The following is a 16,270-nucleotide window of genomic DNA, read 5'->3' on the forward strand; positions in this document are numbered from 1 at the left end:
TGTATAGGCTGAAATTGCCCTCAGCAGAATGCAGAAGGGTAAAGGGCATATGATGTTTTATAAAATTAAATAGGATAGATTGTCATTCTCTTTTCCAGGGTAGGGAAGCCTAAAACAAGAGGGCTTAGATTTAAGATGAGTGGGGAATATTAGAAGGAGATCTGAAGGACAAGTATCTCATATAGAAAGTGGTGGTTTTGTAGAATGAGGTGCCAAAGGCAGTGGTAGAAGTGTGTGAGTACAGTGTTTAAAAAGCATTTGGAGAGTTACAAGGATAAGAGCAAAATGCAGGAGAATGGGATTAGTGTTGATAAACATCTAGGTTAGAAAGGATGAGATGGGCCTGTTCTATGCTTTGTGACGCTCTGATTCCAGAGAGTGGCGAATGGTCGCTGGCTGATTCTACAGTGATTGGATAATGGAAATTATCCTGTCAACAGGATGGTCACTAAGTGCTCACATCGAATTGTGAAAATATCAAGAATAGAAGAAAGTAGCTGTCAGAAAAGGAGAGGGTCTGAAACTGGAGAAGCCATACAAAGTACAGAACCCAGGACATGCTCTGTTCTCATTGCTACCATCAGGAAAGAGATGTATGTGTCACAACTCATACCACCAGGTTCAGGAACATCTGCTACTGCTTCATTACATCATCAGACCCCTAAACAACAGTCTCAATCAAAGACTCATTTCAGGACTTTTACTTTGCACATTATTTATTATTGAATATTTATTCTCTGTACTGCAGTTTGTTCACACCTCCTTCTTGTTCACATTTCTCTCTTTTGCATGCATATCTTTTTGTGAGTATAGTCTTTTTTTGTCCTACTGCTAAGTAGAAATTCTGCCTGGTCTGCAGAATTGTATGTGATGTCATGTATGTACTCTGACAATAAATCGATCTATGAATTTTGGACTTTGAAATTTGAGAAATGTGATCTAAAACCACCAGGAATGAATCGTGTCTTCGAAGGCCTTGGTCTTGCGTGGCACCTCTTTCCCTCAGTCACGCCCCATTTTAGATCCTTACCATAGACTGAGGTGCAATGTAAGTACAAACCATCCCTTTTAATTGCTTGAATAATATGAAAGGAAACTGAAGTTTAATTTGAACTATATCCTAAATCCTGAATTCAATCAGCATTATTTTAAAATTTAGACATACAGCACGGTAACAGGCCCTCCGGGCCCATGCCACCCAGATACCCCATACAATCCCCATACGTTTTGCAGGGTGGCAAAAAACCAGAGAACTCAGAGGAAACTCACACAGACACAAACTCCTTACAGATAGCATCAGATTCGAAGCCGGGTCACTGACGCTGTAATAGAATACTACATGGGAAATACTAAAAATACTTATACTGAACATTCTGGAAGCTATATTCACATTTTAAGCTTTTTATTTTACTTGTTTACTTTATGGGATCAACAATGGAGAGTGAGGGCTATGGAGAAGGAAACAGAGAGCCTTGGTGATGGTGCAGGCATGAGGTCTGAGACGCAGCTCCTGACGTCTTCTCGCTTATTATCTTTGGGGTTGTCAGGGAACATGAGTTAGTAGCTGGTAATAGAGTTTGTAAAATGACTTGAACACTTTGCCTGTGTCCTTCTCAGATATTCAGAATCCTAGAATCATGCAACGTGGAAAAGGGACGAACTTATCCATGCTGACCAAGGGGCCTAACTGAGTGGTCTCATTTGTCTGTATTTAGCCCATATCCCTCTAAACCTCCCATTTCCATGGGCTTGTTCAAATGTCTTTGAAACACTGTAATTGACTCTTCTGCCACTTTCTCTGGCAGCTTGTTTCATATCCCTACCACCCTCTGTGTGTAAACTGCCTGTCGGGTCCCTTTTAAATCTTTTCCCTCTCACCTTCAACCTAAGATTCCGTTAACCTGGGAAAATACTTCTTGTCCATGTCTTTCACTATTTTGTAAAACCTCTTCAATAAGTGCACTCATTAGCCTCTTCACTCAAGCCCATCAGTCCCTGCAACATCTTTGTGAATCTTGTCTGCACATTGTGTCAGGAATCCTTTTTGGACATACCTGACCAATTCTTCCCTCTCTATCCCTCTTGTGGTGCCAGTCAACATTAGGGAAGGTAAAGTCTCCCATAACAGTAGCAACCCTGTTATTTTGGCACCATTCCCAAATCTGTCTTCATATCTGGTCCTCAGAATCCCAAGGGCTATTTGGGTTGAAAACAGACTACTCCCAATAGAGGGATTGCTCCCTTCTGACTTCCACCTGCACTGACTCAGTGGAAAATCTCTCCACAACATCCTCCCTTTCAACAGCTGCGATATTATCACTGATTATTAATTCTACTCTCCATCCTTCCCCTCTTTAACCTCCCTTCCTATCACTTTTAAAACATCTAACCCCGATACATGCATCTGCCAATCCTATCCTTGTATCAAGCAAGTCTCTGATACAGCCACAACATCGTAATTCCACATCCTGAACCACGCTCTAATCTAATCTCCTTCAATCCTAATACTTCTTACACTTGTGCCTCCAGCTCTCTCTGTTCCACAGCACTCCCCAGGACCTTGTCCCGGTTTAACCTTTCAAAACTTATCACTTCATACTTGTTGAATTCAATTCCATCCCTTGGCTTGCTTTCCAGTTGATCTAGATCCTGTTGTAGACTTAAACAACCTCTTCACTGTCCTCTACCCCACTGATTTTGATGTCATCCTCAAACACGCCACCTGTCTTCTCATCCAACCTGTTCATATGTCTTAAATACTAGGTGGAAGAAATTTTGGCTCAGCCAGAACCAGGGGTCGAGCAATCACTTGAGACTGAGTTGTGGATTGAGGTGAGTTGTTGTGAGATGGATCTGGGAGGGACAATATGGGGGTAAAATTTGACTGTAATGGTGTTGGGGAAACCTGAGGGATGGGTGCAGGTGCAGAAAGACATGACATGCCAGGTCATATCCTGGCAGTGGCTGCAGAGACAAGAATGAAACCAATGTATCAAAAAACCTTCATACCTCCAGCAGTGCTTCGTAGTCTGAGTGGTCCCAGATGTAATGTGGGGAATGGGTTATTATAAAGAGCTGCCATTTGTCAAGAGGCTAAATGATGGTTTGAGGTTTAAAACCTCAATGATGGACTGCTCGCAAGTGGACTCTTCTTACTTTATCAGGCTTTTAATGTGAAAACAAACTTGAATTTGAACATTCCTTACTTTTAGCTACCCCAAACTAAACCTTTAACAAGTTTAGTTTTGTGATTGTGATATTTGATTATGATTTTATGATCTTTTTCTAAGTAAAAACCAAGGGGAAGGATACTTCAACTAGAATCAACATCTTCCCAATTTCATTAGAATTCCCAAGCAGAGGGAATAACCGCAGTCAGGGACTGAATAAGAAAAATTCCCGCCTCCTCCACTTTATTATAAATGATAACAGTTATTTATCTTTGTTTCCATCTTGTTTAATATTAGACACCTGGATATGGTTGAGAGTCACTTTCAGTATGAAGAGCTTTATTTAGAGCATGAACCAGGAAGGAGAACTAGACAATAATCCCCAGTTTGATCTTCCTGTCTCTCTGCTTCAGTAAAGGACCAGTCCTCTAAAGGACACAAGAAAGAAAGAAATTAAAGATTTGTATATATAGTGTGCTTATTACACTCATTCACAGTATACCCAAAGCATATCACAGCCAGTAAGTTCTTTTTAGTTACTTTTTTAATTGCAATCTCGATTATGAGGCAACATGTGCACAGCCAATTCCCATTAAAAACAACAAATCGTTCTATGACCAAAGGTTTCATGCACACTTCCCCACCTCCATCACTCATAATTTTTATCTACTTCCATTATGTCCCCTCTTAACCTCCTTTGCTCCATGGAAAACAGACGAAGCCTCTAAAAATCTGTCCCAGGCAACAGCCTGGTGGACCTCCTCTGTTGCACCATCCTTCCATTTTTCCTTTAGTATAATGACAAGGACTGAATGCAGATCTCCAACTGAGGTCTGATGAATGTTTCATAAAGTCACAGGATAACTTTCCTTCTCTTGACTAATGCCTTCTTAACTGGGCCTTCAAGGATCTTTGGAGTTGGTGTACAAAGTTGGTTAGTCTAACAATAATTCCCAGAACTCGTAGTGTATTTCCTAACCTCATTAGTATTCCCAAAATGCATTGCCTCATATTTATCTGTATTAAACTCCGCTGCCATTTCTCAGCCCATTTGTTCAACACATTGATACCGTCCACCCTGTCATCAACCCCACTAATCTTTGTGCCATCTGCAAACGTATAGACCATACCATCTACATCCAAATCATTCACATATACTACAAATAGCAGGGGTGTAGGGCCAACCCTTGGTATTGTCAGGAACTCATAGTAAGAGGGGTCCTGAATGGTCATGGAAAGAATATTTCCTCTCGTGGGAGAATCTAGAATTAGGGCCCAGCATTTGAAACTGAAGCCATTAAAACCAGAGTTGAGATGGTTCCTTTTCCTTCTTGGGGATCATGCATTTTTGAACCTCTCTTCCCAAAGGGAGTGAAAACGGTGTGTCTAAATACTCATAAAGCAGTGGTAGAGTCATCAAAGTAGTTGGGTTGTTGATTTGCTGAAAGCTCCTGAAGGAGATGGGAATGCAGAACTGAGACTACAGATCAGGCAGGACGCACCATCACTGCATCATTCCCCTCTCCTAAGTCCTGTTTATACTGACTTTAGCAAATCTTGATTTGTATTGTGGGCAGGTGTAAAATGTGCAGACAATATTGCATGTTTATACTGTGTACAGCTGAAGAATATCTCAAATTAAAATCTTATGATAATTCCATTTGTGTCCTTTTTAAGGAGGTTAAAATCCTTTTTTTTTTACTGCTCAACCATTTATAGATTATGGATGATAAAGTCCTTATCCTTGGGTTCCCTATGATCTTTAAATTCTTTTTGTTCAAAATCAGTCGACATCAGCCTTCATAAATAATGAACTCTACATCCATACTTCTCAAAAAAACATCCCAATAATTTGGAAAATTCCAAGAACATATCCTAATTCTGTCTGAAATGGGGTGGACCCCATCCCCACCCTTATCCTGAGGTTGTTCTCCCTCATTGTAGATTCATACACCAGGAATCCACACTATGGCACATCCTCAACAAAAAATGCATTTCAGCCCCCCAAACTTTTGATCATTAGGCAATCTACTCAATTGTTTCTTGAAGTGGAACTTAGAAAGAGAAACAGACAATGCTGGATACACTCTGCAAGCAAAGCAGCCGCTATGGAGAGAGAAAAAACAGAGTTAATGTTTCGGGTGAAAGACCTTTTGTCACAAGAGTCTGGTGTAAACAGGGAATAGCTTAAACTAAGTATTCTTTTACTCTTTATTGTCTACTCTTCCACTCCCTGTCCATGTGAATTGCTCTTTGGGCTCCTCTATCGATGATTATAACACATTTATTGACATATACTTTACAAAAATGTATAGAAGCGCCAAATTTCTGACCTGCTGCAGCCAAACAGGTCTGCAAGGTACACCAAGTACAATAGTATAGCAATTACTACAATATGGCAAGACAGAAAAAGAGATAATACAGGTTGAGTACCCCGTATCCAAAGTTCGAAAAACCAAAGTGATCCAAAATCTAAATTTTTTTTTAGCGCAAGTTGAAAATAAAATCACCACTTGAGTTGCCCATATGACACCAGTTTGGTAATAACAGAGCTCTGTGGTACTAAACGAAATCTGTGCTTCTGACCTGGAAGATGCCAAACGGAGCTGGGTCCAAGTCTTCAGCATCAGTGCCACCAGACTCGGACTCCTTTCTCAACATCGGGTGTGGTGCCATCCACATCCAAGAAGTTGCTTTGGGGTCCCGGGCAGGAGCGGGGACTTTGGGCTCCCGGGAGGGAGCGGGGACCATAGTTGGGAATCGGCGGAGGCGAAAGACAAAAACCATTGTAATGAAGCAGTTGACACTGGAAGAAACATTTGAAAAAGCCATCGAGGAGAATTTCTAGTGTTTGGTGAGCAGATATCTTTTTTTTGGTAAGTACTAAACATTATTTCACGTGAATTTTCCACTTGTAGCATCATGTCAGCGCTCAAAAGGCCTGCTGTTATTTGTTGTTGCTGTTTAAACCACTGAAACAGGTATTCTGCTGATGCAAATAAATCAGGAAAATCTGTAGACACTGTGGTTGAAGTAAAAAACACAAAATGCTGTCGAAACTCAGCAGGTCAAACGGTGTCCTTTATGTAGTAAAGGTAAAAATACATTACTGACATTTCGGGCTTGCTAATACTACTGTGCTAGTTCCTTTGTTCTAAAAACAAAAATAAACCCAAAACCAAAAAATGTCAGGTTCCAAGCATTTTGGATACAGGGTACTGTATGAAAGAGAAATAAATATTCACAGTTGGGCACTGTAAGGAGTTTGTACACTCTCTCTGTGTCTGCATGGATTTCCTCCGGGTGCTCCTGTTTCCTACCAACCTTGCAAAAAATATGGGAGCTGTAGGTCAATTGGGTGTAATTGGGCATGGGCTGGAAGGGCCTGTTATCGTACCGTAAGGTCTAAATTTAAATAATTTTTTTTAAAATTTAATTTACAAACTGAGCAGGAAATAAAGTGATGTTGCAGTCAGATCTTTTGGTGATCCCAGAGTAGTTTTAACATCATGATCAAATTGGCTACTTTGCTTTCACAAAATATGCTGCTGGTTGTGAAGGTTTTGGGGATCAAATGAAAAGGAGATTGAAGGTGCTCTAGAAAACCAAACTTTACTTGTGTCCAGGGGAAATAATTAGGGGTTATTACAAAAACCACCCCACTGCACCATTCTGGAGAAGATCAGAATGTTTTGCCAGTGTTCAATTTCACCGAACAATAATTTTTTTCAAAAGGTTTGCTTCCTGAAAAAAAAGGGAATTATGATAAACAACTTCAAGCTGAACACAATGATAGTTTAATATTTGCTTTAACACATAGGAAGTTGGAGAAACATTAAATTAACCTTTATTGAATTTAGCATGTTTAATCGCATCATTATACTGACAAATTGCATTCGTTCAACTGACCTAAAAATGTTTTGCCGCTGATTTTCATTTGTACTCAGAATTTAACGCCTCTCGTGTCAGTGTTGATGGATTCCAGTTGCCCTGATATCACTTTTCCCTGGTCGCAATGTCCCGATGAAACCTTTCACCATGTTCATCACGGACTGCACCAAGATCAGCAGGGAAGACGTCCAAGTGTGAATGCAGAAAATAAGTTTTCAATGATCTGTTCCACTTCATAGTTTTGGATGCATGAAGCATGTTGTCAATCAGCTGAGGTAGTTTGGCATTCTGTAGTTGCCAAGAAAATTCTCAACAGCATCTTTAAATGCCTTCCCATGCTATATTCTCCGGCCTCGCTAGCAGATCTTCAAACCTGCACTGAGTGCATGCCATGGCATGCTTGGACTGACCAAAACAGTCACTGTTTCAGGTCAGGACCTTTAGTCCCAACAATATTCTCTCCAGAGCTGCTGTCTGACACACTGGGCCCTCCAGATTCTCATTGTTCATTCATTCCCTCAAGATGTTTCTTGGAGTCACATTGGAGAACTTCAGTAATTGAAAAACGACATGAGGATCAATCTTGAAGTATAGACCTTTCGTTTGGGGCACATGGACTAGAATCTATGTCAGCTGGAAAGGGAGAGGATTTGAGTGGAGGGCAGCGAGAGGGTGGTGAGGGCAGAGTGAGGGTGAGGGTGAAAGGAAGGTTGAGGCAGGAGAGGAGGAAAGGTTGTGGTGGGGAAGAGGAGGAGGCAGGGTTAGGGCGTTTGGATTCTGTGGAGGCTGAGAGACATCCTCGTGTTTGTGGAGAAAAATTGTGGGATCTGTCCCAATGGAAATCTTCCATCTTTTGATTATGGAGAGAAATCTCTTGAATTAGAGCATTGATTCATATAGACTTGTGTCTGTGTGCGAGTTTTGGTATGCGTGTATGTCTGTGTGTGTGTTTGGTATGTGTGGGAATGTGTGTGTGTAACAAGATCATGATAAAGAGTCAGTCAACTTGCCCCCGAAGAACACATTTGCCAATCTCTACTCATCCTGTGCCTACCCAAAGACTGAATGGGGAAGAAATCTATTTTAAACTAATACAAATTTAAACGTCAGGACCAAGCCCTTTTGAATAAAAGAGAATAAGGTTGAAGGCAGACAGAGGCTGGGGAATGTGGCTCTTCATCAATAGGCGTATCCAATGTCCAGTGACATCGCCATTGTGTTGCTCGAATGACTGCTGACCCAACAGAGTTGAGGCCAGACCTCGGCGGGACGGCACTGGGCGCCGGCGGACAGCCCGGGCTGTGGACTCCAGCCTCTCCCGCAGGAATACTCCTTGCCGGATGGGAAAGTTTGACCAGAGTCCCTCTCATTCTTGCTTGGGCGTTTGTTAACCCATTCCATGCGAGGTGTTGCTGGGGAATCCCTTTATAGTGGTGTCTTTGCTACCGGGACGAGCAGAGGCGACAGAGAGCGGAGAGGCTGGGAAACCCGAGCTGCGTGGCCGGGTCCCACACTGGAGAGCGCCTGAACCTTGATGTTGGGGACGAGTTACAATTCGCAATCGCCTGCGAATCTGAGGATGTTCGGAGGGAAATGCAGTTGTTACAGGACAGTTTTCCGCGCTGGGACTGACTCCGAGATGTTCGGTGAGTCAAGGGCAGGAAAAGAAGTCAGGTCGCTGGCCGGGGCTCGGAGGAACCAATGCCGGGAAGTTGTGGTCGCAGCGTTGATGGACGTTGAGCTGATTCCGCACACTTTGGCGGGGCAGGTTGTTGTCTTTGGTTATCTAGCTGTATGAGATTGTTGTACCGTCATAAAGCTAGATAACCGAATGTAAGAACCGCCTCGAGTTTCGCCGCCGCTCGCAGCCAAGGAAGGACGGACCCGCGTGGAGCCGACCCCGCCTGCCCGCACTTCGGCGCCGGCTATCGCGGAACCCTCGCGGTCGGGGCGACCTTCCCCCGTCCTCGGTCGTGGGTGCGAGACCCTCCGCACCGTGGAGTGGTGCTGCTCTCGGGTCTCTGCCTCTCCGGCTGTCCGCTGGAGCCGGAGGGCGCGCAGCAGAGGCGGTGAGTGAGGGAAGTGAGAATGAGTGGGAGGGGGAATGAGTGCAGGGCGCAGCGTGACCGCGCCCGGCCGGGTTGAAGCCGCGGGGACAGCAACGGATCGCGTATTCCATTCCGATTGAAAGGTGGCGATCCGGCACACGCGGGAGTCGGGGATCCCCGCTGCTGCTTCCAGCGGCCGATGGGCGCACAGGTTGCGCTTGTTCTCGCCGCGGGGCGACACCGAATGGCAATGACCAATGGGGCAGCGGTTCGGAGGCTGAAGCCGACGGACGCTGACAGTCTGTGGGCCGTTAGTAGTCACGCTGTGGGATATTGGACTGTACTCCTTGGAGTTCAGAGCTATGGGGGGGGGGGGGCTGAGAGAAGCACTTCCAATGTTGAGTGGATTTGGCAAAGTTATTTCTCCATGAGAGGGGAGCCGAGGATAAGAGGGCACAACTTCGGGATTCAAAACCGAGGAATCTCTTCAGCCAGAGAGTGGTGAACCTCTGGAGGCCAGGTTGTTGGCTGTATTTAAGGCAGAGATTGATAGGTCTCTGAATAAACAGTATCAAAGGTTATGGGGAGAAGGCAAGGGAATGGACTGAGTGAGGCAATGATCAGTTCATGATGGAACGGCTAAGTGGACTCGATGGGCTGAGTGGCCTTCTGCTCATTGTCACACTGGACCAGTGGTTCTCAACCTTTTTCTTTCCACTCACGTACCAGTTTAAGCAATCCCTAGGCCATCCAGGTGCTCTGTGATTAGTAAGGGATTTGCTTCAGGTGGTCTGTGAGTGGGAAGGGAAGGTTTGGAATCACTGCTCTTGATCCAATTGTTACTGAAATATTTTGCTTGAGAAAAATTGTCAATGGCCCATTTCGTTTGGAGTTAGGAAACCATGCGCATAAAAGTCAATTAGGTACGATTAAAACAATGGTTTTCAAACTTTTTCTCTCCACCCACATACTGTTATGAGCCCAGATGACCCATAAACTCAACAGCAATAGATATTCACCAAGACAAATGGTTACTTAAACAAAAGTTGCTTTCAATTATCTTTAAACGTGTAATCAGAATCACACTTTAACTTATCACAATTGACTTAACTAACCTAACTTAACCCCCTTCTAAGTCTAAGTATGTAATGTGTGTGTAAGTTCAGAAAAGTTCTTTGGTTCACAGTCCAATCTCACTTCTTATTCCTCCAAGTTCACTGATTCCAGGCAATTCTTATACTGTGCACAGAATTTAACATTTATAAAGTTCACCGGGCTTTGGTGCTTGAAAGGTAAAGGGTTACCACTCAGGAAGGTTCTCGTCAGTTTTCAGAGAGAGATTTGTTGTTCACTGGACACCTACAACTGATTCCTTTTTAATTGGCCACTTCAGTGTCTTGCCGTAGAAACTTGCCCCCTCAGGGTTCTCCAGATGATAACCTCTTTTTTTCAGGTCATCACAGAGTTCCTTTTTGTTTCTCTTATTTCAAGTGAAAAAATTAGACAGCCAGTCTTCTCCTCTTGCATGAACCACAAGGGCTTTAACCAAGCTGAACTAAGCACTCACAACCCATCTTCCAAATGGGGTTTTCTGAAAGCTTGCCAGCTTGTCCTGTTCCAGTCCCAGCTGCGGCTGCTGACTGTAAAACTGTAGAACTGATCTCTCTCTCGGAGTGAAAACCTGTTTGACTCTCTATGCTTGCAAAACCACATGACCCTCCTCGAACAGCAAGTTCCATTCCAGACTGCGGCTCTGACAAGTTCTTTCATCCATTAGTTTTTTTTAAAAAATATGGAACACTTCACTCTTTCATCCATTAGTGAAGTCTCTTGGGCACTCTTCAAAGCTTTTGCAAAGGCTCTGGGGCTGATATGTCGAGCATGAGCAGAGCTCCAGTACTTTAAATAAAATCTGTTTTAAAGTGTTTGTATGTGACCTACACTAAAAAACCTGCCCCAACAAACCTCCCAAAAACATATCTATATACAATACAAACACAACATAATCTGTCACAATACCCCTTAAACAATCCCTTACTAATCACGGAGCACCTTCGGCATAGGGAATACTTAAAGTGAGTGGAAAGAAAAAGGTTAAGAACCACTGCACTGGACTATCTGTCATCAGTCTGTGGGCATTTCTCTTCCCTAATCATTCTCATTTTCTTTGCTCTCTGTATCTTTTTCTCTCTATCTCTGTCTCTCTCTCACACACTCTCTCTTCCCTCCCCCCTCCCCACCCCCATTTCTCAGCCTCTCCCAACTCTCTCACCATCTCTTTATATTGTCAAAAAGTCACACAACAGAAAACTGACCCTTTTTAGCATTCTGGGCCAGTCCCATTCACCTGCTTTGAGTCCATATCCTTCTGAGCCCTTCCTATCCATATATCTGTCCAAATATCTTTTTAATGTCATAATTGCACCTGCTTCTACAGGTTCCTCCGACAGTTAATTTCAGATACAGACCACCATCTTAGTGAAAAGATTGCCCCTCAGGTTCTACTTAAATCTCTCCCCTCTCACCTTAAACCTGACCTCCAGATCGATAATCATCTGCTCTCTCCTCCCCCTCCTTTTCTCTCTCTCCCCCTCCTTTTCTCTCTCTCCCCCTCCTTTTCTCTCTCTCCCCCTCCTTTTCTCTCTCTCCCCCTCCTTTTCTCTCTCTCCCCCTCCTTTTCTCTCTCTCCCCCTCCTTTTCTCTCTCTCCCCCTCCTTTTCTCTCTCTCCCCCTCCTTTTCTCTCTCTCCCCCTCCTTTTCTCTCTCTCCCCCTCCTTTTCTCTCTCTCCCCTCCTCCCTTTCTCTCTCTCCCCTCCTCCCTTTCTCTCTCTCCCCTCCTCCCTTTCTCTCTCTCCCCTCCTCCCTTTCTCTCTCTCCCCTCCTCCCTTTCTCTCTCTCCCCTCCTCCCTTTCTCTCTCTCCCCTCCTCCCTTTCTCTCTCTCCCCTCCTCCCTTTCTCTCTCTCCCCTCCTCCCTTTCTCTCTCTCCCCTCCTCCCTTTCTCTCTCTCCCCTCCTCCCTTTCTCTCTCTCCCCTCCTCCCTTTCTCTCTCTCCCCTCCTCCCTTTCTCTCTCTCCCCTCCTCCCTTTCTCTCTCTCCCCTCCTCCCTTTCTCTCTCTCCCCTCCTCCCTTTCTCTCTCTCCCCTCCTCCCTTTCTCTCTCTCCCCTCCTCCCTTTCTCTCTCTCCCCTCCTCCCTTTCTCTCTCTCCCCTCCCTTTCTCTCTCTCCCCTCCTCCCTTTCTCTCTCTCCCCTCCTCCCTTTCTCTCTCTCCCCTCCTCCCTTTCTCTCTCTCCCCTCCTCCCTTTCTCTCTCTCCCCTCCTCCCTTTCTCTCTCTCCCCTCCTCCCTTTCTCTCTCTCCCCTCCTCCCTTTCTCTCTCTCCCCTCCTCCCTTTCTCTCTCTCCCCTCCTCCCTTTCTCTCTCTCCCCTCCTCCCTTTCTCTCTCTCCCCTCCTCCCTTTCTCTCTCTCCCCTCCTCCCTTTCTCTCTCTCCCCTCCTCCCTTTCTCTCTCTCCGCTCCTCCCTTTCTCTCTTTCTCTCTCCCTCCCTTTCTCTCTCCCTCCCTTTCTCTCTCCCTCCCTTTCTCTCTCCCTCCCTTTCTCTCTCCCTCCCTTTCTCTCTCCCTCCCTTTCTCTCTCCCTCCCTTTCTCTCTCCCTCCCTTTCTCTCTCCCTCCCTTTCTCTCTCCCTCCCTTTCTCCCCTCCTCCCTTTCTCTCTCTCCCCTCCTCCCTTTCTCTCCCCTCCTCCCTTTCTCTCTCTCCCCTCCTCCCTTTCTCTCTCTCCCCTCCTCCCTTTCTCTCTCTCCCCTCCTCCCTTTCTCTCTCTCCCCTCCTCCCTTTCTCTCTCTCCCCTCCTCCCTTTCTCTCTCTCCCCTCCTCCCTTTCTCTCTCTCCCCTCCTCCCTTTCTCTCTCTCCCCTCCTCCCTTTCTCTCTCTCCCCTCCTCCCTTTCTCTCTCTCCCCTCCTCCCTTTCTCTCTCTCCCCTCCTCCCTTTCTCTCTCTCCCCTCCTCCCTTTCTCTCTCTCCCCTCCTCCCTTTCTCTCTCTCCCCTCCTCCCTTTCTCTCTCTCCCCTCCTCCCTTTCTCTCTCACCCCTCCTCCCTTTCTCTCTCTCCCCTCCTCACTTTCTCTCTCTCCCCTCCTCCCTTTCTCTCTCTCCCCTCCTCCCTTTCTCTCTCTCCCCTCCTCCCTTTCTCTCTCTCCCCTCCTCCCTTTCTCTCTCTCCCCTCCTCCCTTTCTCTCTCTCCCCTCCTCCCTTTCTCTCTCTCCCCTCCTCCCTTTCTCTCTCTCCCCTCCTCCCTTTCTCTCTTTCTCTCTCCCTCCCTTTCTCTCTCCCTCCCTTTCTCTCTCCCTCCCTTTCTCTCTCCCTCCCTCCCTTTCTCTCTCCCTCCCTCCCTTTCTCTCTCCCTCCCTCCCTTTCTCTCTCCCTCCTCACTTTCTCTCTCCCTCCCTCCCTTTCTCTCTCCCTCCCTCCCTTTCTCTCTCCCTCCCTCCCTTTCTCTCTCTCTCCCTCCCTTTCTCTCTCTCTCCCTCCCTTTCTCTCTCTCTCCCTCCCTTTCTCTCTCTCTCCCTCCCTTTCTCTCTCTCTCCCTCCCTTTCTCTCTCTCTCCCTCCCTTTCTCTCTCTCTCCTCCCTTTCTCTCTCTCTCCGTCCCTTTCTCTCTCTCTCCCTCCCTTTCTCTCTCTCTCCCTCCCTTTCTCTCTCTCTCCCTCCCTTTCTCTCTCTCTCCCTCCCTTTCTCTCTCTCTCCCTCCCTTTCTCTCTCTCTCCCTCCCTTTCTCTCTCTCTCCCTCCCTTTCTCTCTCTCTCCCTCCCTTTCTCTCTCTCTCCCTCCCTTTCTCTCTCTCTCCCTCCCTTTCTCTCTCTCTCCCTCCCTTTCTCTCTCTCCCTCCCTTTCTCTCTCTCTCCCTCCCTTTCTCTCTCTCTCCTCCCTTTCTCTCTCTCTCCCTCCCTTTCTCTCTCTCTCCCTCCCTTTCTCTCTCTCTCCCTCCCTTTCTCTCTCTCTCCCTCCCTTTCTCTCTCTCTCCCTCCCTTTCTCTCTCTCTCCCTCCCTTTCTCTCTCTCTCCCTCCCTTTCTCTCTCTCTCCCTCCCTTTCTCTCTCTCTCCCTCCCTTTCTCTCTCTCTCCCTCCCTTTCTCTCTCTCTCCCTCCCTTTCTCTCTCTCTCCCTCCCTTTCTCTCTCTCTCCCTCCCTTTCTCTCTCTCTCCCTCCCTTTCTCTCTCTCTCCTCCCTTTCTCTCTCCCTCCCTCCCTTTCTCTCTCTCTCTCCCTCCCTTTCTCTCTCTCTCCCTCCCTTTCTCTCTCTCTCCCTCCCTTTCTCTCTCCCTCCCTCCCTTTCTCTATCTCTCTCCCTCACTCCCTTTCTCTCTCTCTCCCTCCCTTTCTCTCTCTCTCCCTCTCCCATCTCTTTCTCTCTCCTCCTCCTCTCTCTCTCCCTCCCTCTCTCTCTTTCCATCCCACAGAGTGTCCACAGGCATCCCACAGAGTGTCCACAGGCATCCCACAGAGTGTCCACAGGCATCCCACAGAGTGTCCACAGGCATCCCACAGAGTGTCCACAGGCATCCCACAGAGTGTCCACAGGCATCCCACAGAGTGTCCACAGGCATCCCACAGAGTGTCCACAGGCATCCCACAGAGTGTCCACAGGCATCCCACAGAGTGTCCACAGGCATCCCACAGAGTGTCCACAGGCATCCCACAGAGTGTCCACAGGCATCCCACAGAGTGTCCACAGGCATCCACAGAGTGTCCACAGGCATCCCACAGAGTGTCCACAGGCATCCCACAGAGTGTCCACAGGCATCCCACAGAGTGTCCACAGGCATCCCACAGAGTGTCCACAGGCATCCCACAGAGTGTCCACAGGCATCCCACAGAGTGTCCACAGGCATCCCACAGAGTGTCCACAGCATCCCACAGAGTGTCCACAGGCATCCCACAGAGTGTCCACAGGCATCCCACAGAGTGTCCACAGGCATCCCACAGAGTGTCCACAGGCATCCCACAGAGTGTCCACAGGCATCCCACAGAGTGTCCACAGGCATCCCACAGAGTGTCCACAGGCATCCCACAGAGTGTCCACAGGCATCCCACAGAGTGTCCACAGGCATCCCACAGAGTGTCCACAGGCATCCCACAGAGTGTCCACAGGCATCCCACAGAGTGTCCACAGGCATCCCACAGAGTGTCCACAGGCATCCCACAGAGTGTCCACAGGCATCCCACAGAGTGTCCACAGGCATCCCACAGAGTGTCCACAGGCATCCCACAGAGTGTCCACAGGCATCCCACAGAGTGTCCACAGGCATCCCACAGAGTGTCCACAGGCATCCCACAGAGTGTCCACAGGCATCCCACAGAGTGTCCACAGGCATCCCACAGAGTGTCCACAGGCATCCCACAGAGTGTCCACAGGCATCCCACAGAGTGTCCACAGGCATCCCACAGAGTGTCCACAGGCATCCCACAGAGTGTCCACAGGCATCCACAGAGTGTCCACAGGCATCCACAGAGTGTCCACAGGCATCCCACAGAGTGTCCACAGGCATCCCACAGAGTGTCCACAGGCATCCCACAGAGTGTCCACAGGCATCCCACAGAGTGTCCACAGGCATCCCACAGAGTGTCCACAGGCATCCCACAGAGTGTCCACAGGCATCCCACAGAGTGTCCACAGGCATCCCACAGAGTGTCCACAGGCATCCCACAGAGTGTCCACAGGCATCCCACAGAGTCAATTATTAACTGTCCACAGACATCCCACATAACTAGTCTGTATTTGAACTGTAGGAAAAATATTCAGCAAGACGCAGCAGCTTTGATATTCCTAATGGAACATGATGCATTTTTCATTTAAAAAAATTGTTCACAGAAAGTGTTTTAGGAATATTGCTGAACATTTATGATATTCATTTCAAATAACTGTTACCCAGGAGTGAGGTACAAACTTGAATCGAGTTATTTGATTGGGTGGTTTATATAGACTGTAGCGGCGGCTACACTGCTAACTGAAGGATAACACAACCAGACAGTTTGAGTTCAGTGAGCAAAAACTCCTTTATTGCAGGCTGCCTGGCTGGTCTTATACTCCCAGCCCGGACCTGACTGAGAACCGCGCTGGGAGCCCCGACGTCACTGGGGTGTCACATGGGTCGCCAAGCACGGA

The 16,270-nt window shown here is 47.0% G+C and overlaps 1 long non-coding RNA gene across 1 annotated transcript in view; it reads left to right on the top strand.

Annotated features, from left to right (window-relative positions):
* Positions 1–945: 945 nt before the first annotated feature.
* The window catches only part of LOC138756519 (uncharacterized), a 35,938-nt gene continuing 20,613 nt past the window's right edge, over positions 946–16,270 (top strand). The window contains exons 1-2 of the long non-coding RNA XR_011353125.1: positions 946–1,048; positions 2,764–2,832. This is a non-coding gene — a long non-coding RNA (uncharacterized lncRNA). The remainder of the gene's footprint in view (positions 1,049–2,763; positions 2,833–16,270) is intronic.

The sequence above is a fragment of the Narcine bancroftii genome, chromosome 3 (genome assembly GCF_036971445.1).
Source record: "Narcine bancroftii isolate sNarBan1 chromosome 3, sNarBan1.hap1, whole genome shotgun sequence".
In the NCBI taxonomy this organism is placed as follows: domain Eukaryota; kingdom Metazoa; phylum Chordata; class Chondrichthyes; order Torpediniformes; family Narcinidae; genus Narcine; species Narcine bancroftii.